A 24,326-nucleotide genomic window follows, 5' to 3' on the forward strand; every position below is an offset into this window, starting at 1 on the left:
AACCTGTGGGTCACAACCCCTTTGGGGATCGAATGACCCTTTCACAGGGGTCGCATAGGACCATCCTGCATATCAGATATTTACATTACAATTCTTAACAGTAGCAAAATTACAGTTACGAAGTAGCAACGAAAATAATTTTATGATTGGGGGTCACCATAACATGAGGAACTGTATTAAAGGGTCACAGCATTAGGAAGGTTGAGAACCACTGGCTTAAGCGATTCTCTTGCCTCAGCCTCCCAAGTAGCTGGGACCACAGGCGCCCGCCACGACATCCAGCTATTTTTTATCACAGTTGTCATTGTTGTTTAGCTGGCCTGGGCTGGGTTCAAATCTGCCAGCCTTGGTGTATGTGGCTGGCACCATAACCACTGTGCTACGGACCTGGTTTTTCAATTCTTTACAGACAATATTACAGGACAATCTGCTGCCACTGCCCTGTCCTCTTGCATCCCAAACACTAGGCTGGACCCAGGAGGGACAAAGAGAAACGAAACAGATCCAGTGCCTGTCCCTGACACATTATACCGCCAAGTGGGTAAAATAGGAATTCATCAAAGAATCGTGGTTTAAAAATGCTTAATCACAGGGTGAGGTGAGGAGCTTGAAGGAAAAATAAGGGTTTCCTGAAATCATTATTATCGCTATTACTATTAGCTGCCTGAGTGACTAATAGGTGTCCAGCACTGTTCTAATTCCATTACCTGTAATAACCTCCTGTAATCCTCACCCAAACTTATAAGGCAAGTACTATTATTACCCTATCTACAGATTAGGAAACAGAGGCACAGAGAGATCAAGGTACGTAACCAAGGTCATGCAGCAGCACGGCAGTACTGGAGTCAATCTGAATCCGGGTTGGCTGCCTGCAACACCTGCGTTCTTAATGTCTGGGCTCTCTACTGGTGTAGATGGAGGTCAGAATGAGGGTTGTTAGGGACCACTTCTATGAGGATATGCAATTGCTCTGGGTTTAGGATGTCAAGCCAGGTTATCCAGAAGGAGTACCGAAGGAGTGCATTTCAGGCAGAGGGTACAGCACAGGCAAAGGCCCTGACTCATTTGGCAAACTGGAGAAACAGAGATGAGCCCATGGGGGTGAATGAGGTAGGAACAACATTGCAGAAGAGAAGGGACGTGACAGCGCAAGTCACATCACGCAGCATTCGCTGGCCACAGCAGGGATTATGGCCTTTAGCCCAGGGGCCTCAGGGAGCCACTAAAGGTTGTAGGCAGAAGAAGAGTGACTCTTATTTCTTCTCTTCTGCTGTGCGGCCTCTGGCACACCAGGAATCAGTCAGGGCTCCTTTGGGAGTAAGAAATAGAAATAGGAGACAGAACTGAACACAAGGTGAGGGATTCAGGCATCTTGGCTCTGCTCGCCTCAGCTGGGCAATGGGAATCATAATGATAATAGTTCCTAACTCAGATGGTTGCTGGGAGAACTAAATTGGTAAATGCATGTCAAGCAGTTAGAATAAGGCTCTGACAAATAGTAAGGGCTATACACTGTCACAGATTATTATCTTCATTACCACAATTAATATGGACTCACATTACTGAAAGCTCATAGCCTTAGCTGCAGCTTGATCCAGGCATTCACACGATCTCACCAAGGCTCTGGTGAGATCTCCCCTCTGCATCACAGGCTGCTTGGGCCTTACATTCTGGCTCTAATCCCACACCTGTGGTCCCAAAGCAATCACTGCCATTTCTATCCTCGTCCTACACCCACTAGAGCCAGATTGGAAGTCTCTTCCAGTCACTCCCAAGAAAGAAACAAGAAAATATGCTTTCCCAGAATCCCCAAGTTCCCTCGCCTCTCATTGGCTGTTGTATATTCACTCCTGAGCCAATCATTGTGGCCATAAAAATGAGGTGTTGGTTAGAAGCCAGGCTGAGGCTGGGGGAACAGGATCACCTGACCTGCTGGCTTCTTACTGGAGCCACAGACTTCCAGCTGCCTCAGTTTTTCATTTGGGGAAACTAAAGCAGCAAGAGTTTGGGGACTAGTCTTCCCCTGAACAGGATCAATCAAGCATTTTGGGATATAGTTGGTGAAGAACCCAACCCACTAGAGTGGGCTCTGACTGGTAGAATCACCTGAGTAGACTCTGAAATGCCTTCAAGTATTTCCTTTAACCTGGGGTGGGGGTTGGGGGGTTCTTCATTTGTTAACAGCTCCTCAGGAGACTCTAACATGCAGCCAGCATGGAAAACTACCTACCTCATGCAACTCATCCATTTCTTCACGTGGAGAGGCTGAGATTCAGTAGACTATATGACACCCTTTTGTCCCCTGTCAACTGAAAAATCATGCAATTTATACAATTTATAAAGGAGAGTTCATTTCTTGTAAAGAGTTATGGCCCTAGCCTACCCACCAGTTAAATGCAGCCACATGAGTGAGCCTAAGCAAGGCTAACAGAAGAACCACTCAGCTGAACTCAGCCTAAACTGCCATTCCACAGAATCTAGAGTTAATAAGTAACCATTGTCTCAAGCCATACATTTGTAGGGCAGTTTATTACACCGCAAAAGCTAACTAATACAATGTTCAAACACACTGTCTTTGGAAGCAACCACTGATTCCCCAACAACAACCACACAGACAAAGACATAGTGTGGTCACCCATATGTGTTTCAATGCCGCAAAGTCTACTTTATTCACCACTGAACCACTAGGTGACAGGAGTTCTTTGGTTCAAACTTCCAAGGGGAGCTACAGGCTAAGAAATGAACTTGGCTCTGTACTTAAAAAAAAAAAAGAAGAAGAAGAAGATTCTCCATACTTTCTTCCAAAAAGGTTGTATTAGTTTGCAGTCTCACCAGCAGTGTAAAAGTGTTCCCTTCTCTCCACATCCATGCATAACCTTAATGCCCACCAACCCAGGAATGGATTAACAAGCTATGGTATAAGTATACCATGGAATACTATTCAGCCATTAAAAAAGATGGAGACTTTACATCTTTTGTATTAACCTGGAATCACAAGAATGGAGAAGCAAGAATCCAATGTACTCAATTCTAATACGAAGGCAGTAAATGAGCTAATACACAGGGTGGGATAGGGGAATGAGGGAGAGGGAAGGAGACGGGGGGGGGCGTCATGTCATATGGCATACCTCTTGGGGGATGCAACTGTAAGACAAACCTTATCTAACAGATGTAATCAGTGTAACTTATTTCTTTGTACCCTCAATGAATCCCAAACGAGATAAAAAAAGAAAGGAAAAAGAAATTGATAAAAATAAGAGCTACCATTTATCAACACATTTGTTCTAAATGCTTCACATAATAGTACCAAGTAGGTACTATTATCCCAAATTTGCAGATGGTAAAACTGAGGCAAAAGAGAATATTAATATACCTTTTGCCAAAATTGCAAGAGCTGGGAAGGGGGGTGGATGCAGGATTCACATCTAGTTCTAATTGCTATATGGGACTGACATCCAGCCCTGTCACTGATAATCTGTATAACCCTGAGCAAGACTGTATAACCTTTGCCTGTGTTTCCTCATGTGTGTAATGAAAAAACCAAACCAAATCGTAGGTGGAATCAAAATGGGCTCCGTGAATGAGGATCTGGAATAACCACGATACCATATAACTGTCTGCAAAACCTTTTGGGTGGCAGTGGGCAGTGGGTCAGAGTTGGGCTTTAGATTTGATTGGATTTCCAAATGAGTCTGTGATCCACAAACATCCAAGAAGCACTGGGAAATATGTCCTCGAAGGCCCATTCCAGGGGTCAAGTTTTTTGATGCCAAATGCTATGACTACAATGATGGAGAGACCAAGCCACCCTTCGCAAAGAATGGTCTTGGGTATAACCCAATGCATGTCATGGCAGCACAAAACTGAAGTTAAGTGAAGAGTAATCCCAGTCTTCTTTCAGGCTTGAGTGGAATGCATCTTTCCAACCAAACCAAGTGTGGGCTTGTCCACCCTTCATGACCTGCTTAGGGAGGGGTTCCTCTCAACCCTGCACCATCAGAGGTTCCATTGTTCCAACTTTGACCTCCAGTCCTTTCCTATCCCCACCCTGAGAAAGCAGTTAGTGATTACAGGAACTCCGAGGAAGAATCTACAACGGATTCCATTGGCAGCCCTTGCCTTGTTTCCCAGAAGTCTGGCTCAGCATGGCTATTTCAGGGGGTTGAGTAGCATCACCAACTCAACTTCAGGTGCCAACTTCTATATCCCTTCCCCCAAGCCACAGTGTTAAAGTAGCTTGACAACAAAAACACCTCCAACTGCTCATGCTCACAGGCAGCCCTTGGCCCTGGGTGCCCTGGATGAGCTTCCTCATCACACTGCTAAGCCAGTAATAACACTGTTGTGTTATGCAAGAAGCGTGCAAACTTTTCCTGCTGTCGGTGGAATTCTTTGTCAAGCAACATCTTACACAGCAGCTCAAACAATGTTAAAAAAAAAAAAAAATCCAGCCTGATAGGATGTTAGGTAGGGCGCTGCAGCTTGTAGAGGACCTGCAAGCAATCTGGTGCCTGTGCAAGGGTGGTCTGGAGAAAATTAAGAATATAGGGCTGGTTCCCCAAAGGGTGGGCCCTGGGAAGGTGAGTGAGAAAGAGCCAGGCTTCAGTGGGCAGGAACTCAAGCCAAGAAGCAACCATGAGAACAGAGGCCCTGGGAATTCACAGACATCTTGGGGAGGGCACTGGGCTTCCTGCAGGTCGTGGGAGTGAGGCAGGTGCCAAATCTCTGAGGCTCGACTGACCCCAGCTGACATCTGGGGAACATCTGTTATACAAAAAATCTGGGTCCTATGCCAAAACACAGCAACCTCAGCAGGGCTTTCAAACACCATGATAAGGTTTTTTAAATAGTGTTAGAGAGATCCTTTCTCAACAACAAACTTGCTAATGGTCCACCTGGTCCAGATGCAGCTCCGAGACACACACACAGGCGCACAGCCACCACACATAATAATGAACTCACACTCAATCATGTGCAGTATACGCCAGACATGGTACTATCACTGTACACATATTAATTCATGTAATCCCCATAATAATGCCTTAGAGCAGGCACAATTACCATTCACAGAAGGGGGGTCACTTCAACACATCCCAGGGTAAAGTCCTCTTGAAACTTTTTTTGTGTGTGTTTGAGGTTTGTTTGTTTATTTGTTTTCTTTTATTGTTTGAGGTTCATTTATGGTACAAAGAATTAGGTTACACTGATAGCATTTGTTAGATAAAGTCCCTCTTATAATTGTGTCCTGCCCCCAAGAGGTGTGCCATAACATAAGGCCTATCCCTCTCCCTCCTCCCCTCTCCCTGCTCCCTCATTCCCCTACCCCCCACCTTGTATTAGATCATCTACTGGCTTCATATTAGAATTGAGTACACTGGATTCTTGCTTCTCCATTCTTGTGATGTTTACTAAGAAGAATGTGTTCCACCTCCATACAGGTTAATACAAAAGATGTAAAGTCTCCATCTTTTTAATGACTGAATAGTATTTCATGGTGTACATATATCCATTCCTGGGTTGGTGGGCATTTAGGCTGTCTCCACATTTTGACGACTGTAAATTGAGTTGCAATAAACAGTCTGGTACAAATGTCCTTAAGACAAAATGATTTCTTTTCTTCTGGATAGATGCCCAGTAATGGGATTGCAGGATCAAATGGGAGGTCTAATTTGAGTTCTTTGAGAATTCTCCATACTTCCTTCCAAAACCTCTTGCAACCCTTAAGATCCTGCAAGCTCTGCCCATCCTCCCCTTGCCCTCCCCTCCTCTTTCTCTCCCCATGGCTCATTCTGTTCCAGCCACACAGGGCCTCCTCCTCCTCCTCACTGTTCCTTGAACAGCCAAGCAAATTCCTGCCCCAGGACCTTTGCACTTACTCTTCCCTCTGCCAGGAAGACTCTCCCCTTCTCACCACCAAGCACTGCATTCTCTTTACCTCTCCAAGTCACCTTCCTAGGAGCCCCAAACCTAAAACCACAGCTGCCTCCCCTGGCACACATGCATAGCATTACCACCGACTGGCATACTGTGGGCTTGATCTGTGTGTCGTCTTCACCGTCTGCCTGCCTGGCCCGGCCCAGAGTTTTGTTCACTGCCGCCACCCCCAGTGCCTGGATCAGGGCCTGGCACACAGGAGGTGTTCTATAAATATTTGTTGAATGAATGAATCCACATCAAAAGAGGAAACAGGCTGGAGAGAAGTCAGGCAACTTGCCCAAAATCCATAGTCTTTAAGTGGCCAAGGCGAGGTGGGACCCACACAGTCCAATTGCATGGACTTCCTAGCCACTATGTATTTTCCCTTTGCACACACATGTACACACCAGCTAACGCACCAGCACACCCATAAGTACATCTGTGAGTTGCAACATGTTAATTGTAGAATCTAGTACTGAATGTGCTAGTGCCCCATCCTTTCTCTTTTTCTGCATGTTGGAAAGGTTCTCTAATGTTGGGGAGATTTGTCTCCTTGCTACAGCAACAGGACGTTTATCTGTTAGGTGGCCCAGCAAAGTACAGAGCTGTGTTGAGGGAAGGTCCGTGGGTGCTTTTTAGTTCTGCAAGTGGAAAGGGAATATGAGGAAGCTTTTGGAGACTGAGATGGGTGGCTGGTCCCTGGATGCTCTGAGACACATGGGGTTGGAGCTGGGGCCGTGGGGAAGATATAAAAGCTGAAATCGGCTGAGGTCTGGGTCAGGGTATGTAGGAGAAGGGCCAGAATCATCATTCTGACCAGATCCTTGCCCAGTTAAAAAATGAGCAATGACTAGACAATGACTAGCTCGTGCCTATAATTCTAGCACTGTGGGAGATCCAGGTGGGTGGATCACCTGATCTCAGGAGTTCCAGACCAGAGCAAAAGCAAGACCCTGTCTCTACTGAAATAGAAAAATCAGGCAGGTGTGGTGGTACGTGCCTGTGGTCCCAGCTACCTGGGAGGCTGAGGCAAGATCTCTTGAGATCAAGAGTTGGAGGCTTCAGTGAGCTGCAATTACACCACTGCACTCTACCCTGAGCAACAGAGTGAGAGTCTGTCTCCAAAAATAATGAAAAGTTGTTCAACACCACTGGTCACAAAGGAAATGCAAATCAAAACCACAATAAGAGGGCGACACCTGTGGCTCAAGGATTAGGGCACCAGCCCCATATACTGGAGGTGGCAGGTTCAAACCCGGCCCAGGCCAAAAACTGCAAAAAAAAAAAAAAAAAGAGAAAGAAAGAAAAAGAAAAGCTAAATATATTAAATGTTCAATCCCGGCCTCAGCCAAACTGTAACAAAAAATAGCCAGGTGTTGTGGCGGGTGACTGTAGTCCGAGCTACTCGGGAGGCTGAGGCAAGAGAATCGCCTAAGCCCAAGAGCTGGAGGTTGCTGTGACCTGTAACGCCGTGGCACTCTATCGAGGGTGACAAAGTGAGACTCTGTCTCTAAAAAGAAAAACCACAATAAGATACCACTTCATACTCACAAAGACGGTTATAATCATCAAATGATGACAAGTACTGGTGATAATCTGGATAAATTGGAACCCTCTTAGCCTGCTGGTGGGAAGGTAAGACGGTACAGCCACTATGGAAAACAGTCTGGTGGCTCCTTAAAAATTTAGACACAGAGTTACTATGGAACACAGCAACTCTACTGCCAGGTATATCCCAAAAGAACATGAAAGCAAGTATTCAAACACCTGTACTGTAACATTCCCAGCAGTGTTCCCTGCAGTAGCCAAGGGGGCAACAAGCTGAGCTGTCCAAGATGGATGGAGAGATACCCAGTGTGGGCTGTCCGTGCCGCTGAGATGGATGGAGAGATACCCAGTGTGGGCTGTCCGTGCCACCGAGATGGATGGAGAGATACCCAGTGTGGGCTGTCCGTGCTGCTGAGATGGATGGAGAGATACCCAGTATGGACTGTCTGTGCTGCCGAGATGGATGGAATACCCAGTGTGGGCCGTCCGTGCTGCCGAGATGGATGGAGAGATACCCAGTGTGGACGTCTGTGCTGCTGAGATGGATGGAGAGATACCCAGTGTGGCCTGTCTGTGCTGCCGAGACAGTTGGAGAGATACCCAGTGTGGGCTGTCCGTGCTGCTGAGATGGATGGAGAGATACCCAGTATGGGCTGTCCGTGCTGCTGAGATGGATGGAGAGTTACCCAGTATGGGCTGTCCGTGCTACTGAGATGGATGGAGAGTTACCCAGTATGGACTGTCAATGCTTCCGAAATGGATGGAGAGATACTCAGTGTGGGCTGTCCATGCTGCTGAGATGGATGGAGAGATACCCAGTGTGGACTGTCCGTGCTGCCGAGATGGATGGAGAGATACCCAGTGTGGACTGTCCGTCCTGCCGAGATGGATGGAGAGATACCCAGTGTGGCCTGTCTGTGTTGCCGAGACAGTTGGAGAGATACACAGTGTGGGCTGTCCGTGCTGCTGAGATGGATGGAGAGTTACCCAGTATGGGCTGTCCGTGCCACTGAGATGGATGGAGAGATACCCAGTGTGGCCTGTCTGTGCTGCCGAGACAGTTGGAGAGATACCCAGTGTGGGCTGTCCGTGCTGCTGAGATGGATGGAGAGATACCCAGTATGGGCTGTCCGTGCCACTGAGATGGATGGAGAGATACCCAGTATGGGCTGTCCGTGCTGCTGAGATGGATGGAGAGATACCCAGTATGGGCTGTCCGTGCTGCTGAGATGGATGGAGAGATACCCAGTATGGGCTGTCCATGCCGCTGAGATGAATGGAGAGATACCCAGTGCGGGCTGTCTGTGCTGCTGAGATGGATGGATAGATACCTAGTGTGGGCTGTCCATGCTGCTGAGACGGATGGAGAGATATCCAGTATGGGCTGTCCGTGCTGCTGAGATGGATGGAGAGATACCCAGTATGGGCTGTCCATGCCGCTGAGATGAATGGAGAGATACCCAGTGCGGGCTGTCTGTGCTGCTGAGATGGATGGATAGATACCTAGTGTGGGCTGTCCATGCTGCTGAGACGGATGGAGAGATATCCAGTGTGGGCTGTCCGTGCCGCCATGTATGACTCAGACATAAAAAGGAGTGAGGTTCTTATACATGCTACCGCACACAGATGAACCCTAAGAACATTACCCTTGGTGAAAAAAAGAAACGGGCACAAAAAGTAGCCTATTTATTGTATTATTCCACTTACCTGAAATTTCCATAACAGGTATACCTACACAGACAGAAAATGTAGGGCCAGAGAGTGGAGGGGAATAAGCGGTAATTACTAATGGGTACAGGATTTCTTTTTGTGGTAATGAAAATGCTCTAAAATTTGATACTGATAATTACATAATTCTGAATTTATTAAAACCACTGAATTATATACTCTAAGGCAGTGGTTCTCAACCCATGGGTTGTGATCCCTTTGGGGGTCAAAAGACCCTTTCACAGGGGTCACCTAAGACTATCGGAAAACACATTACGATTTATAACAGTAGCAAATTACAGTATGAAGTAGCAATGAAAATAATTTTATGGTTGGGGGTCACCACAACATGAGGAACTATATTAAAGGGTCAAGGCATTAGGAAGGTTGAGAACCACTGCTCTAAGGGGTGAGTTGTATAATATGTGAACCATATCTCAAAACTATTTAAGAGAGAGAGATACACTGTTGGTGGGACTGCAAACTAATATAGCCTCTTAGGAAAGAAATATGGAGACTCCTCAAAGAACTCAAAATAAATCTTCCATTTGATCCTACAGTCCCATTTCTAGGCATCTACCCAGAAGAAAAAAAAAAATCATTTTATCATAAGGACATTCACACTAGATTTTTATCACAGCTCAATTTACGATTACCAAGACGTGGAATCAACCTAAGTGCCCATGGGCCCAGGAGTGGATTAATAAACTGTGATATGTGTATGCCATGGAATGCTATGCAGCCATAAAAGAGATGGAGACTTTACATCTTTTGCATTAACCTGGATGGAGTTGAAATATATTCTTCTTAGTAAAGTATCACAAGAATGGAAAGACAAGAATCCAATGTACTTAATACTTACGTGAAACCAATAGACAAACTAATACATGCCCACACAAGAATAAAACTCAATTAAATGCGAGATGGGGGAGGGGTGTGCTCCCACCTAATGGGCACATTGTAAGGGTATATGGCATACCTCCTGGGAGGTGACGGGAGGGGAGGAAGTGGATATGGGAGTCTGGATAGTCCCTGTTGGGGGACTATTACCTAACAAATGCAAACACTATAACCCAATCATTCGTATCCTCATACTATTGTAAAATAAATAAACAAATAAAAATAAATTTTTAAAAATTAGGGAAAAAAGAGAGAGAGAGAGGTGGGAGGCCAGGAGGTTAAGACTAGCCTGAGCAAGAGCAAGATCCCACCTCTACAAAAAAGTAGAAAAATTAGCCAGACATGGTGGCATGAGCCCAGGAGTTTGAGGTTACAACTATGAGGATGCCAGTACACTCTAGCCTGCGTGACAAAGCGAGACTCTATCTCAAAAAAGATAGAGACACAGGGGAAGAGAGAGAGGAAGACACACAATCAGGACTTGTAGATATTTACCCAAGAGAAATGAAAACTTAAATGCACACAAATACCTGCACGTTAACGTTGATAGCATAACTCCCTATAATTGCCTATGAACTTGGCTATTCGTAATCACTAAAAATTGAAAACAACTCATGCCTCTCAAAAGATGAAAGGATAAGCAGGGATACATCTGTACCACAAAACACTCATCAGTAAAAGGGAACAAAAATACTGATACACAAACAGCATAGATGAATCTTAAACATTCTCACTCTGTCTCCTAGGCTGGAGCACAGTAGTGCCACCAGAGCTCACTGCAGCCTCCAACTCCTGGGTTCAAGGGATCCTTCTGCCTCAGCCTCCCAAGATGCTGGGACCAGAAGCACATGCCATGGTCACCCAGCGTTTGCTTATTTTATTGAAAAAAAGAAAAGAATAGGGAGGAAAAGACAACAAAACAATAATAACTAGAAAAGAAAAGACTATCTAGACTCCCCAAATCTACTTCCTCTCCTCCCACCACCTCTAAGTTGGAATCCCTCCTCCCTGAGACTCTGCTCCCTGGACTGCCAAGGTGGGGGTGGGGCTTGTCATAGCACAAAAGCTGGAGGCAGGAAGCCAGGAAGCCAGGCAGGAAGCTGTCCCTGGCACAGTGTGAGGCACTCCCTGCTCACTGGCTGGCAGCACATGCACCTCCAGAAGCCAGAGACAGGAACAGGCAGGGACAGGGGTCAGGGGCTGCTGGCCCTTGGCACCTGGTGAAGGGCCCGAGGTCAAGGTGACCCAGAAAAGATGCATTCTCTGCCCTACCACCACTAACACAGGCAACAGTGCTAATAACCCTCACACCACATGGCCCTGTATCTTCCTCTGCCTCCTCCAGCATGTCCCCAGGCCTGGACTGACCAGGTCCCTGGGGTCCCTACAGCCAGAGATGTTTGGAAAGGTCAGCAGGGGTGGAGAGGGGGTGGACAGAAGAGGCAAAAAGTGAAAGGCCGGGGGAGGCTGAGCTGCCAGAGCCACAGCAAAAAGGGGGCTGAACCCAGGCCTGGCAGCTGGGACTGAGGGGATGGCTGGCCAGCACAGCCTGTTTACTCTGGGAAGAGCAAAAGCAGGGGCCAATCTGCGGTCTCCCGCTGTGACCCTGAACTGGGGGAGGTGGGCAGACAAAACTCAGATGTTTCTCTACTGAGCTAATCCCTGGGCCTTGTCCCAGGGGACTCCGCAGCCTTCCCAGAAGACACACCTACCTCTAGACTCCCCAGAGATCAAGGGGCATTGTTCCCTTCAGACCACCCTGTGCTCTCCAAGCCCAGGCCCCTAGTCCTTCCTGGGCTGACTCCAGTCTGTCTCCCCTTGAGTTCCTGATTTGAACTCCCCAGAGAGAGCTGTGGGGAGCCAGCCTTGTTCTCAGTGCCCAGGTCCTGGGAGGAGAAGGAGGAGGAACCCTTTGATGCCTAGCCAGAGGTCTCTGCCTAAAATTCCACCATTCAAGTTTCCCCTTTGGGTCGAAGCAGTATTTCCTGTCTCTCTTCCAAGAGACCCCCTAGTACCCCAAAAATGCTGTAGAAGGGCGAAAATGCCAAGGGAGCAAACAAGTGCTGGGAAGCCGTGTGAAGCAAGAGAGTGTCTTAAAGGCTCTGAGAAGGCCCACAAGGAACAGTCCTATTTAACTCTGCTTAATCCCCTTCCTTGGCCACAGCTGGACAGAACATACCCTGAGCCTCCAAAGCCCCAATTAAATGTACATCATGAGAGCCCAGAGGGGGAGTGGAGGCCGCCAGGCTGCAGAGAGAATGAGCCAGTCCAACTGGTCCTGAGACGGGCAAGGGAGACCCAAGCCAGGCCTGCATGCCACCCGAGTCAGACAACAGAAATGTCACACCCACAGCACCAGAAGGGGGATCAGCCCCTAGCTGCTGCCACCTTGGTCCCTCCCCCAGCTCTTGGCTGTCTGAACAAAACTCCAGTCTTCTTCACAAGCCCTCAGGTTCACCCAGAGCTGAGTTTCCAGCTCCTTAGCCCCAGAAGTAGCAAAAAATCCTGTGCCAGTCAACAGAACAATAATGAAGGCATCAGTGGCATTGTTGTCGGTCAACAAAATGCCATAATGAGGGCAGTGCCTGTGGCTCAAAGGAGTAGAGCCCCAGCCCCATATACCAGAGGTGGCGGGTTCAAAACTGGCCCCTGGCAAAAAAAAAAAAAAAAAAAAAAAGCCATAATGGTGATGCAAATATCAAAGATAAGAGTTTGCATTTAGGTGAACACAACGGTTGCTAGACAGCAGGAAAACCCTCATATACTATTTCTGAAACCAGGAGGGCAATAGGTGTGGATTTGAATCACGGAGCCTACCACTTAGCAGCTGGGTGATCCAGGGCAGTGAGTTAAACTTGCCAGACTTATTTGGAAAATCAGGTAAGAGAAGAAAGCGTCTGACACCAGGGTATTATGGGGATTCTGTGAGATACTGAACCCTGGGCCTAGGCTGCCTTTCATGCCATCCTGTCCCTCTCTGGGATTTCGTGTCCTTCCTCTGCCCACAGCCCTCCATGGCTCCCACCTCCCTCAAAGGTAAAAGTCCAAGTTTCTTCCTCATAGTCCACAAGGCCCTGCACCAGCTGTCCCTGTCACCTCCCTGCCCTCACCCGCACCTCCCCAACTCTCTCTAAAACCTGAGATAGTGTACCCAAAACTCATGCCCACCTAGAACCTATTAATGAAACCTTATTTGAAAATACAGACCTTTGCAGGCATGATCAGATTAAGATGAGGTAAGTCTAGATTAGAGTAGGCTCTACTCCAATATGACTGCTGTCCTCAAAAGAAAAGGGAAATTTGTGTCTTTTTTAGAAATAGGGAGGCATCACTATCTGTCACCCGAGCTGGAGTACAGTGGCATGATCATAACTCACTGCAGGCCCAACTCCTAGATTCAAGCTATCCTGCCACCTCAGCCTCCCAAGTACCTGAGACTACAGCTAATTTTTCATGGTTTCAGTATGTTGCCCAACCAGGTCTGAAACTCCAGGGCTCACACAATCCTCCTGCCTTGGCCTCCCAAGTAGCTGGAATTATAGGTACAAGCCACCATGCCCAGTTCAGAGGTAAGACGTAGAGACACAGAGGTGCTCAGAAGCAGGAAATATAGACACGGAGACACACAGACTAACTCAAGGAGAAAGCGACAACAGGAATGATGCAGCTACAAGCAAAGACTGCTGGCCACCACCAGAAGCCAGGGAGAGGCTGGGAAAGATTCTCTCCCTCGAAGCCTTCGGAGACAGTGGGGCCCTGCCAACCCCTTCATTTTGTACTTCTGGCCTCCTGAACTGTGAGACAATAGAGTTCTGTTGTTTTAACTCACTGGTTTATGCTATTTTGCTAAGGCAGTCCTCTCCTCTCTCTGTTCCCAAACCAGCTTCCTTTTTTCCCTCTCCCAGAATTAATTCATTACCACCTGAAATATGATACACTCAATCCTCATCATTCATGGATTCCTGTCATCGCAAATTGGCCCACCTGCTAAAACTTCTTTGCAACCCAAACCCAATTACTGGTGAGGTTTTTGTGGTCATTCTCAGATACATGCGGGAAGAACCGCAAAAAATGTGAGTGGCCCAAGGCACATATTCTGAGCTCGGGGCAAACAAGCCAACACTCTGCCTTCTTGTTTCAGCTCTCATACTGTCAACAAATATCCTTTTCAAGGTCTGTTGAGTATCACAATTTTTGCATCTTTTTTTTTTTATTAAATCATAGCTGTGTACATTAATGTGGTCATGGGGCACCATACACTGGTTCTATAGACCGTTTGACACATTTTCATCACACTGGTTAACATGGTCTTCCTAGCATTTTCTTAGTTATTGTGTTAAGACATTTACATTTTACATTTACTAAGTTTCACATATACCCTTGTAAGATGCACCACAGGTGTAATCCCACAATTTTTGCATCTTTGTGCTTTTTTCTTGGTGATGTCAGAATGCTGAACTAGGGTCCTGTGTTCCTAAACAGAATGTCTTAGTCTATTCTGTGCTGCTGTGATAGAATGCCGCAGATTGGGCAATTTATAAACAACAGAGATTTATTTCTTACAGTTCTGGAGGCTGAGACATCCCAGGCCCAACCATTTGCATCTGGAGAGGGCCTCTTGCTGTGTCCTCCTACAGTGGAAGGGGAAAGAGTAAGAGAGAATAAGAGTGATGGAACTCATAGCCTCAAGTCCCTTTATAATCAACCTTAAGCCCTTCAGGAGGGTAGAGCCTTCCCAGCCTGCCCTCATGCCCCACCTCCCAACACTAACATTGGGGATTAAGTTTCCAACACAGGCTTTCAGGACACAGCACACAACAAGGCTGTAAGGTGCCTCACAGAGAAAACCTGTTTGTTCAAGAAGCTTTCTTTAGACATAAGCGATAGTACTGTAGGCTGTGCATTCAGTGTTAATGAAACAATAATATATATTAAATGCAGTGTCTTTAAACAGAAACACATACAAACCAAGATTATGTATCAATGTATTGATTGGTTGATAAAAAATGTCATGGCCCACCTGCTGTGACCTGCACTGAGGTTTTCTTCATCCTCCCAGCCAGGTCTCCCTCTGTCCCCCAGGCTTGATTGCAGTGGTGTCATCATAACTCACTGCAGTCTCGAACTCCCAGATTCAAGCCATCCTCCTGTCGCAGCCTCCGGAGTAGCTGGGACTCCAGGCATATACTTCCATACCTGGCTAATTTTTCTATTTTTAGTAGAGACAGGATCTCACTCTTACTCAGGCTGGTCTCTAACTCCTGAGCTCAAGGAATCCTCCTGCCTTGGCCTCCCAGAGTGCTGGGATTGCAGATGTGAACCACTGCACCCAGCCCAAAATCTTTTCTGTGGCTAAATCCCCCTTCCCCCACACAGAAACTCTCTCTCCTGGGCTCCAAGCAGGGTTGCCTTTTTATTACACAAGATTCTCTCAAATCTGTTTTTGCAAGAAGCCTTTCCTTTCCCCATAGGCGTAGTGAAACTCTAAGTCCAGAAAATGTCTCTTTTTTTCCATGAATACTCCTTTCTTGGGAATATGTGACAAATGCCCTGGCTGACTGAGGGGGGAAACACAGAGTATAATAATGATAACAACAAAGATATTAACTAAAAAAGTTTTAAACATACATTAATAAGCAAAAAGCGATTTTTTAAACAAAAAAATAAGATTAATAAACAAAAAAATTAGGGTTGAGCACAGTGGCTCATGCCTATAATCCTAGCACTCTGGGAGGCTGAGGCAGGAGAATTGCTTGAGTTTAGGAGTTCAAGACCAGCCTGAGCAAGAGCAAGACCACATCTTTACTAAAAATAGACAAATTAGGGCGGCGCCTGTGGCTCAGTGAGTAGGGTGCCGGCCCCATATGCCAAGGGTGGTGGGTTCAAACCCAGCCCCGGCCAAACTGCAACAAAAAAAAAAAATAGCCGGGCGTTGTGGCAGGCGCCTGTAGTCCCAGCTGCTGCGGAGGCTGAGGCAAGAGAATCGCGTAAGCCCAAGAGTTAGAGGTTGCTGTGAGCTGTGTGACGCCACGGCACTCTACCCGAGGGCGGTAGAGTGACAGACTCTGTCTCTACAAAAAAAAAAATAGACAAATTAATTGGGCATTGTGACAGGCACCCATAGTCCCAGCTACTTAGGAGGCTGACGCCTCCTAAAAGAATCACTTGAACCCAGGAAGCAGAGGTTTCTGTGAGTGAGGCTGATGCCAATGCACTCTAGACAGGGCAACAGAGTGAGGCTCTGTCTCAAAAAAATAATTTATTTTTGGAAGTCATCCGGGCTGAGGCTACCACAGCCAGTCTAAGCAGTAGTCAGGTTTGGCAGGCAGAATGGCTGAACGTGTGGCGCTGGAGGAACTACTGAGACTTCAGGGAGAGCACTTTGCAGGGTCTCAAGCAGCAGAAGGCTAGCTCCGAGCAGATGGAGGAGGAGGTGTCAAAACTCCTGGAACTAAAAGCACAGTGGGGCCGATGAAAGCAGACAGAAGTTTGTGCTCAAAACCCCCAGGGGCACAAGAGACTACAGTCCCCGGCAGATGGCAGTTCTGGCAGTTCAGGAGAAGGTGTTTGATGTAATCATCCGCTGCTTCAAGCGCCATGGTACAGAAGTAATTGATACGCCTGTGTTTGAACTAAAGAAAACACTGACCGGAAAATATGGTGAAGATTCTAAGCTTATCTATGACCTGAAGGACCAGGATGGGGAGCTGCTATCCCTTCGCTATGACCTCACCGTTCCTTTTGCTCAGTATTTGGCAATAAATAAATTCACCAACATTAAACACTACCACATAGCAAAGGTATATCAGAGAGATAACCCAGCCATGGCGCGAGGCCGATACCAGGAATTCTACCAGTGTGATTTTGACATTGCTGGGCAGTTTGACCCCATGATCCCTGATGCAGAGTGCCTGAAGATCATGTGTAAGATCCTGAGTTCACTTCAGATAGGTGATTGCCTGATCAAGGTAAATGATAGGTGCATCCTAGATGGGATGTTTGCCATCTGTGGTGTTCCTGACAGCAAGTTTCATACCATCTGTTCTTCAGTGGACAAACTGGACAAGGTGTCTGGGAGGAAGTGAAGAATGAGATGGTAGGAGAGAAGGGCATTGCACCAGAGGTGGCTGACCAAATTGGGGACTATGTCCAGCAGCATGGTGGAGTGTCCCTAGTGGAGTAGCTGCTCCAGGATCTTAAGTTATCCCAAAATAAGCAGACCTTGGAGGGCCTGAGAGACCTGAAGCTGCTTTTTGAGTACCTGACCCTGTTTGGCATCGATGACAAGATCTCCTTTGACCTGAGCCTTGCTCAAGAGCTGGACTACTATACAGGGGTGATCTACCAGGCAGTGCTGCTACAGACCCCAGTCCAGACAGGGGAAGAGCCCCTGGGTGTGGGCTGTGTGGCTGCTGGAGGGTACTATGATGGGCATGTTTGACCCCAAAGGGCACAATGTACCATGCGTGGGGCATTGGAGTGGGGCAGATTTTTTCTATTGTGGAGTAAAGACTAGAGGCTTCGGAGGAGAAGGTACAGACTGCAGAGACTCAGGTGCTTGTGGCATCTGCACAGAAGAAGCTGCTCGAGGAGAGACTGAAGCTTATATCAGACCTGTGGGATGCTGGGATCAAGGCTGAACTGCTCTACAAGAAGAACCCTAAGTTACTGAACCAGTTGCAATACCGTGAGAAGGCAGGCATCCCACTGGTGGCCATGATGGGCGAGCAGGAGCTCAAGGACAGGGTCATCAAGCTTCGTTCAGTGACTAGCGGGGAAGAGGTGGATGTCCTAAGAGAAGACCTTGTGAGGAGATCAAAAGGAGAAAAAGCCAGCCCTTCTGCATCTGCTGAACTGAGCAAACTGTCAGGAGGGAAGAAAGTGGGACTGGCACTACTTGAGGCTAAGACAAAACTCTGCATATGTACTTTAACAACCTTTGCACATTTCTGTTCCAGAGGCCTCTTTCAGAACAGAGGCTTTACAATTTTTATTATGGTTATTTTATTGGTAATTACCGGTAAAAATGGCCAGCTACTGGGCCATTTTTCACAGATGGACCCAGAAGCTTAGTCTAATCTGTACTCCTGGGCTAAAGGGACCCGGCCCTAGATAGTCTTACCTGCTGGGCCTCACGGATGCCTCCCTATAACCAGTTGCCAAGGGCCAATAAAATGCCTAAACAAAAAAAAAAAAATTATTTTTAATTTAAAATTTAGAAAAACAGGCTCAGCAACCACAAGCACAGTCATTACGGCACCAGCCACATGCATCGAGGCTGGTAGGTTCAAATCCAGCCCCAGGCCTGCTAAACAACAATGACAACTGCAACAAAAAAAAAAGCCAGACATTGTTGCGGGTACCTGTAGTCCCAGCTACTTGGGAGGCTGAGGCAAGACACTCCCTTAAGCCCAAGAGTTTGAGGTTGTTGTGAGCTATGACACCATATCATACCACTACCGAGGGTGACATAGCGAGACTCTGTCTCAAACAACAACAACAAACAGGCTCGGCGCCCATAGCACAGTGGTTAGGGCATCAGCCACATGCACCAGGGCTGGTGGGTTTGAACCCGGCCCAGGACAGCTAAACAACAATGACAACTGCAACAAGAAAATAGCTGGGCATTGTGGCAGGTGCCTGTAGTCCTAGCTACTTGGGAGGCTGAGGCCAAGAGAATCACTTAAGCCCAAGGGTTTGAGGTTACTGTGAGCTGTGACACCACGGCATTCTATGAGGGTGACATAGTGAGATGCTGTCTCAAAAAAAAATTTTTTTTTAAATCAAAAAATTTAAATCAAAACAAAAAACATAAAAATTCATAAACAAGGGTGGCACCTGTGGCTCAGTGGGTAGGACGCCAGCCCCATATACTGAGGGTAGTGGGTTCCAGTCCTGGCCAAACTGCAACAAAAAAGTAGCTGGGCATTATGGTGGGCGCCTGTAGTCCCAGTTACTTGGGAAGCTGAGGCAAGAGAATCGCCTAAGCCCAGGAGTTGGAGGTTGCTGTGAGCTGTGATGCCACAGCACTCTACCAACGGCAATGGAATGAGACTCTTGTCTCAAAAAAAAAAAAAATTCATAAACAAAAATATTTTCTTGGCTTGGCACCTGTCGTTCAGCTGCTAGGGTGCCAGCCACATACACCAGAGTTGGCCAGGTTTGAATCCAACCTGGGCCTGCCAAACAACAACGACAACTACATCCAAAAAATAGCCAGGCATTGTGGCGGGCACCTGTAGTCCCAGCTACTTGGGAGGCTAAGGCAAGAGAATTGCTTAAGCCCAAGAGTTAGAGGCTGCTGTGAGCTGTGTGACACCACAGCACTCTACCAACGGTGACAGCTTCAGACTCTGTCTCAAAAAAAAAATTAAACAGCTTGATTATTCAAATACATATATAGTCAAAACAAAAAATTAAGATTAATAAACAAAAAATCAAAACACATAAAAATCATAACAACATCAATGACAGAAATAATCATAATAGCTAGTGGTTACTATGTGCCAGGCACAATGCTAGCAAGCACTTTACAATTAATGATCCATTTAGTCCTTATAATCATCTATAATTAGGCTTATTTTCCAGATAAGAAAACCAAGGCACAGAGAAGTTTAAATAATGGGTGAAAAATAGCAAGGTGAGATTGAAATCCATAGCCCACAGCAATGAAGAAGGAAATGTTGGTTGCAAAAGGAGGGCTTGAGAACAGGCCACAGGTGGGGCTCCAGAAGGGGCGGATTTAGGGGTCGTGTGGGACAGGAAGCCTCTAGGTAGGTTAGGCCACTGGGAACTCCTAACTTCTGCAGGGCACTGCACAGCAGCCATCAAACCCTTTTGGGCCCCCAGATTGGATAGGGAGGCACAGGACAGAGGAATGGAACTCAACCTTCAGGTCATTCTAGGTTCAGCCTACAGATAAGATCTTCTAAAATACCAAAGTGCAGGGAGATGAACTTGCCTTTTGAGTTTCTAGAGGAGAGGGAAGGTAAGAGAGTTGTGTTGCCTTTGCCAAGAAGGATTTGGGTAAATATTCACTCTAAGAGGACTCTCAGAGAAAACTGATCACCTGCCCTTCACCCTCCTACCCCCAGGCCTTTACCCAAGATGTCCTGGTAGGCTAAAACCTTGGGGTAACTACCCAAGCCTATCTGGACACTCCCCCCAAGACTGGGAGTGGGGAGGGGTTTTGTCTCCACATTTAAGGGAATACCAAGCCATGCATCTGGGGAAAACATTGGGCAGATGGGCCGACAGAGGTAGGTCCCCGCTGGGAGTTAGGGGGTGGGTGGGGTTCAGCCGGGAAGCTACCTGCCTTCCCCTCAGTGGCCAGATAACTGGGGACTTTTTTCTTGGGCGACATGTTCTGGTCCTGCCACCCATAGCTGAGCGACTTTGAGCAAGTTACTCAACCTCATTGAGCCTGTTTCTTCATTTGGAAAATGGATCTCTTCAGGCCTTTGTTAAGCTAAAACAGATCTCAAAGCCAGTGCTCCATCAACATCATTACCATAAAGATGATTATTGCTTCTATTTCCCAGCTCCTACAGCTTAAGGATACCAATGAGGTTCCATTGCGCCCTCCTGTGGCAAACTGAAGTACTGCATCCGTCCAGCATCCCTTGGGATTCTAAAGGTTACACATAGCACTCCCTCAAAAAAACTATTTAAGTCAGTCCTAGATGGTTTAAATCAAAAGAGAGTGTAATGGCCACTGGAATTTTGCACTTACTGTGCCCTCTTCCTAATAATGGCTTCACCCGCTCTGCCTCCTTCTTAACATTCAAACCACAGTCAATGTCACCTCCTCTGAGTTTTTCCAGCTGCCTATTTGACACTGAGTGCAGACTTGTGCCAAGCCTTGTTCTAGGCACCAGGGATACCGCTGTGGACCACACAGATGAAAAGCCCTTCCCTCACGGAGATGACATTCCAATGGTGGGGGGGATACAGAAAAATCAACCCAAGTGAGTTTTCCAAAGAGTTTGTCAGGTAAAGACTCAAGCTAAGAGTAAAATAAATCAGGAAACAGGAGAGGAGGTGTGGGGGTGGGACTGTGATATTGAAGTGAAGAGTCAGGGCAAGCCTCACTGGGGGGTGAGGGGGGTTTTGATGTCTGAGTTGAGACTTAATGGACAAAACAAAGCTAGCCATGGGATATCAGTGGGAAGAGTGCTCCAGGCAGAAGGAACAGCAAGTGCAAAGGCCCGGAGGCAGGACAGTAACGTCCACAGGGTGGAAACTGTTGTTCCTGGTCATGTCCCATCCCCAGGCCTGGTCCAGCTCCTGGACAATATAGTGTATGAATAAGATTGTATGAATAGGTGAAAGCCCAACCATGGGCTTCAGGAAGAGCTTGCTCAGGGCTCAAGTGATAATAACCCAAGGCCATTACCTTCCTCCACCTAGGGATGTCATTCTAGAGGCCTCTCCCTGTTGTCTAAGATGAAGACTCATCTTCAAATCCCACTCAAGGCACAAAAGTCTGTTGCAAAGCCCACAACACACTGGCTTAGAGTGGGTACCAATCTATCAGGCCACATGCCCCAGAAGGGAGAAGACCCCACAGGAAGTCTGGGGCTGTGCTGTGAAGAAATGAGTGCAAACAGCCAAAGTTTCACAGAATAATTATAAGAAGAGGTTTCACAGCTAGTAAGTGGCAGAGCCTGGAAGTGCTTGGCTCAAAGCAACCCTGAAAATCTCAGTGCAGTCTGGAGGCCACCCATCACCAGACTAGGGGCAGGTGGTTGGACTAGCCGTTGGGCTAACAGTGGGAGCTTTCAGCACTTAGGGAAAACCAAGAATGTGAAGGAAGCCACCTCTTTGATGGATGAAGAGGGTCCTGGGAGGCAGCCCAGGACCAACTCCCAGAAGGCATGAAGGTAATGAACAGCTATTAGAGGTCAGGCAGAGCTGACTTGGACTTGCTGCTTAAATTGGGGCTCAAGAGAGGCCCTGGGAGAAGGAGAGACACTAACAGGAGGGTGGGCTGACCCTCTGGTCTGCTGTATGCATAAACCCTGACTAGTTCCAAGTTCAAAAGGAAGTTCAGGGTTGGCAGGCTGCTCTACCTGGTCTCAGCTATGTCCCCCTGCACCCACCACATCCCCTCCTGCACCCCAACCCCAGCCCTGAAAAGGTTGTTACTACCTACACTGGGAAGATGAGTAAACCCAGGCTCCCTGTGGGCCGTGCCTGGAAAATGCCTGGAATTGTGAGCTCTGGAGATCACCACTCTGCCCTGCCTCCTCCTGGATCCAGCCAGGCACCAAACCCCCCTACCTGGGGTTGGAATCCCACCGATTAGCTCTGCATTTATTGAGCATGGACCCAGAGGTGACCAAGACCCAGAGGAGGGCTCCTGCTCCCGGCCTCAGTTTCCTCATCTGTGAAGTGGGCCCCTACATCACAGCGAAGGAGTTAAAGCATCCAGACAAACCAAGGACAGACCCAGAGCAGATCAAACCCCGCAAGAAGGGAGTTCTGGGAGGGCGGGGCCAAGTTGGGACGTATTCGCCCAGCCCTGGGCTCCGCGCCTGGCACACGGGAGGTGCCGAATAAATGCTGGTTTGAGTGAGGACCAGCCCTCAATAAATAACAGCTGTCGTTGATGCTGCTGATGCTGGCGAGGAAATGGGCTCTCCCCTCCCCCCACCCCACCATCCCCCTCCTATCCCGTTCCTTCCCCGCTTCATTGCGCCTTCCCCTGAACCCTCTCCGAACTTTGCCCCTTCCTCCACGCCCCCACCTCCTCCCACCCCTTTCCATTTAAACTTCCTCCTCCCGCATCCTCTTCTTCCTCCCTATTCCCCATTCTTTCTCCCCTCCCCCACCACAATCCCCCAGTCGATCTTCCCCCTCCTTCCCCCCCACAGTGGGACAGTGGGGCGCTGGTCCCAGGAGGAGCGGTCGAGCTCCCGGGGCCCTGGCTCGGGTCCAGCCCGCGGCCGGCGGGCGGCGGGCGGGGTTTCTGGCCGCGCGCGGTTTGGGGGTTTTTTATAACCCTGGCAGGCTGCTCAGGAAGTGCCTTCCCCGCGCCCCCTCCCCCGGCCACGCCGCGGCGCTCGCCCGCTCCCTCCCTTCCTGCGCTCGGGGCGGCGAGACGGCGGCGGCGGCGACCGGACGGAGGCCCCGGGCGCGGCGGCGCAGGTAACGGCGCTGGCGGGATCGCAGTCGGCTGGGGTGGCGGGTGGGGGGAGTGCGTGACTTCGCGTCTGCGTCGGCGGATGTGCTTTGGGCCTCGGCCCATTGGACTGTCCCGCAGTGTGTGGGGGGACGATGCGTTACGTCCCCAAGTGTGCGCGGGAGCGCCTGTCGGAGTTCGTGTGGTGTGTGTGTGTGTGTGTGTGTGGGCCATCCCATCCACGTATGTGCAGATGGTTGTGCGTTCCGTGTGTGTTTCTGACAGTGTCTGGAGAGGAGTCGTTGTGTGTCTGCCTGAGTGTGCGCGTAGGTAGCATCCACTGTGTGTGTGTCCACGTTGAGGTGAGTGTGCATCTGAGTTGGTCTGTCTCCAGGAGTGTGTGTGTGTGTGTGTGTGTGTCTGAGTGTGATGGGCATGTGAAGGCCTGTGTGTGTGTCTGCGGTAGAGGAACCTGCAATTAAGGGACTTGTGAGTTTGTCCGGTGTGAGTGTGTAAATGTAATGCATGTGCTTCTGCATGTAGGCCTGTGTGTCTCCAGGTTACTCTGTGTGTGTGTGTGTGTGTGTGTGTGTGTGTGTGTGTGTAGGCCCCAGGAGTGTATATTTGTGTCCATGTCTTTGTCTCTGGATTGTGTGTAGTGTGTAAGCATGTGTACACATAGGTCTGGAGAGCATGTAGTTATGTGTCTCCAAGTGTGTACTAAACGTGTCACTTGTGTGTCTGGAGGTGGGAGGGGTTTCTTTGTTGGTTTGGGGTGCTGGAGCTGGTCCAGCGGCTGATCCCTGGCTGTGCCAGTTCCTGGCGGTACTGGTCCCCAGCTGCCCGGCTCTGTGTCACTGCCACAGTGTGTTTGTGTGTCTGGGTGTGGGAGTGGTGCCACCCACTTCCCTTGAATTGGTCACCAAGTGGCCATCTGTTTCAGGGTGTCTCCAGCAGTAAGGCTCAGGGCCTTTAATGAGTGTCTGTGGCTGGTTTGAGGGGGTGAGAGGGCCAGTCAGGCACCACCTCAGGGCTGGTGCTGTGCTGGGCCTTTGTCTGCTCTGGGGCAGGGGCTGCCTCCCTCCGACCAGCCAGCCAGAGGTGCAGGAGGCCAGGTCTGCCCAGGCAGGAC

At 48.4% G+C, this 24,326-nt stretch overlaps 1 pseudogene; it reads left to right on the top strand.

Moving 5' to 3' along the window:
- Positions 1 to 16,401: 16,401 nt before the first annotated feature.
- LOC128580518 (histidine--tRNA ligase, cytoplasmic-like) lies at positions 16,402 to 17,968 on the top strand (annotated as a pseudogene).
- The last annotated feature ends 6,358 nt before the right edge of the window (positions 17,969 to 24,326 follow it).

The sequence above is a fragment of the Nycticebus coucang genome, chromosome 3 (assembly GCF_027406575.1).
Source record: "Nycticebus coucang isolate mNycCou1 chromosome 3, mNycCou1.pri, whole genome shotgun sequence".
NCBI lineage: Eukaryota > Metazoa > Chordata > Mammalia > Primates > Lorisidae > Nycticebus > Nycticebus coucang.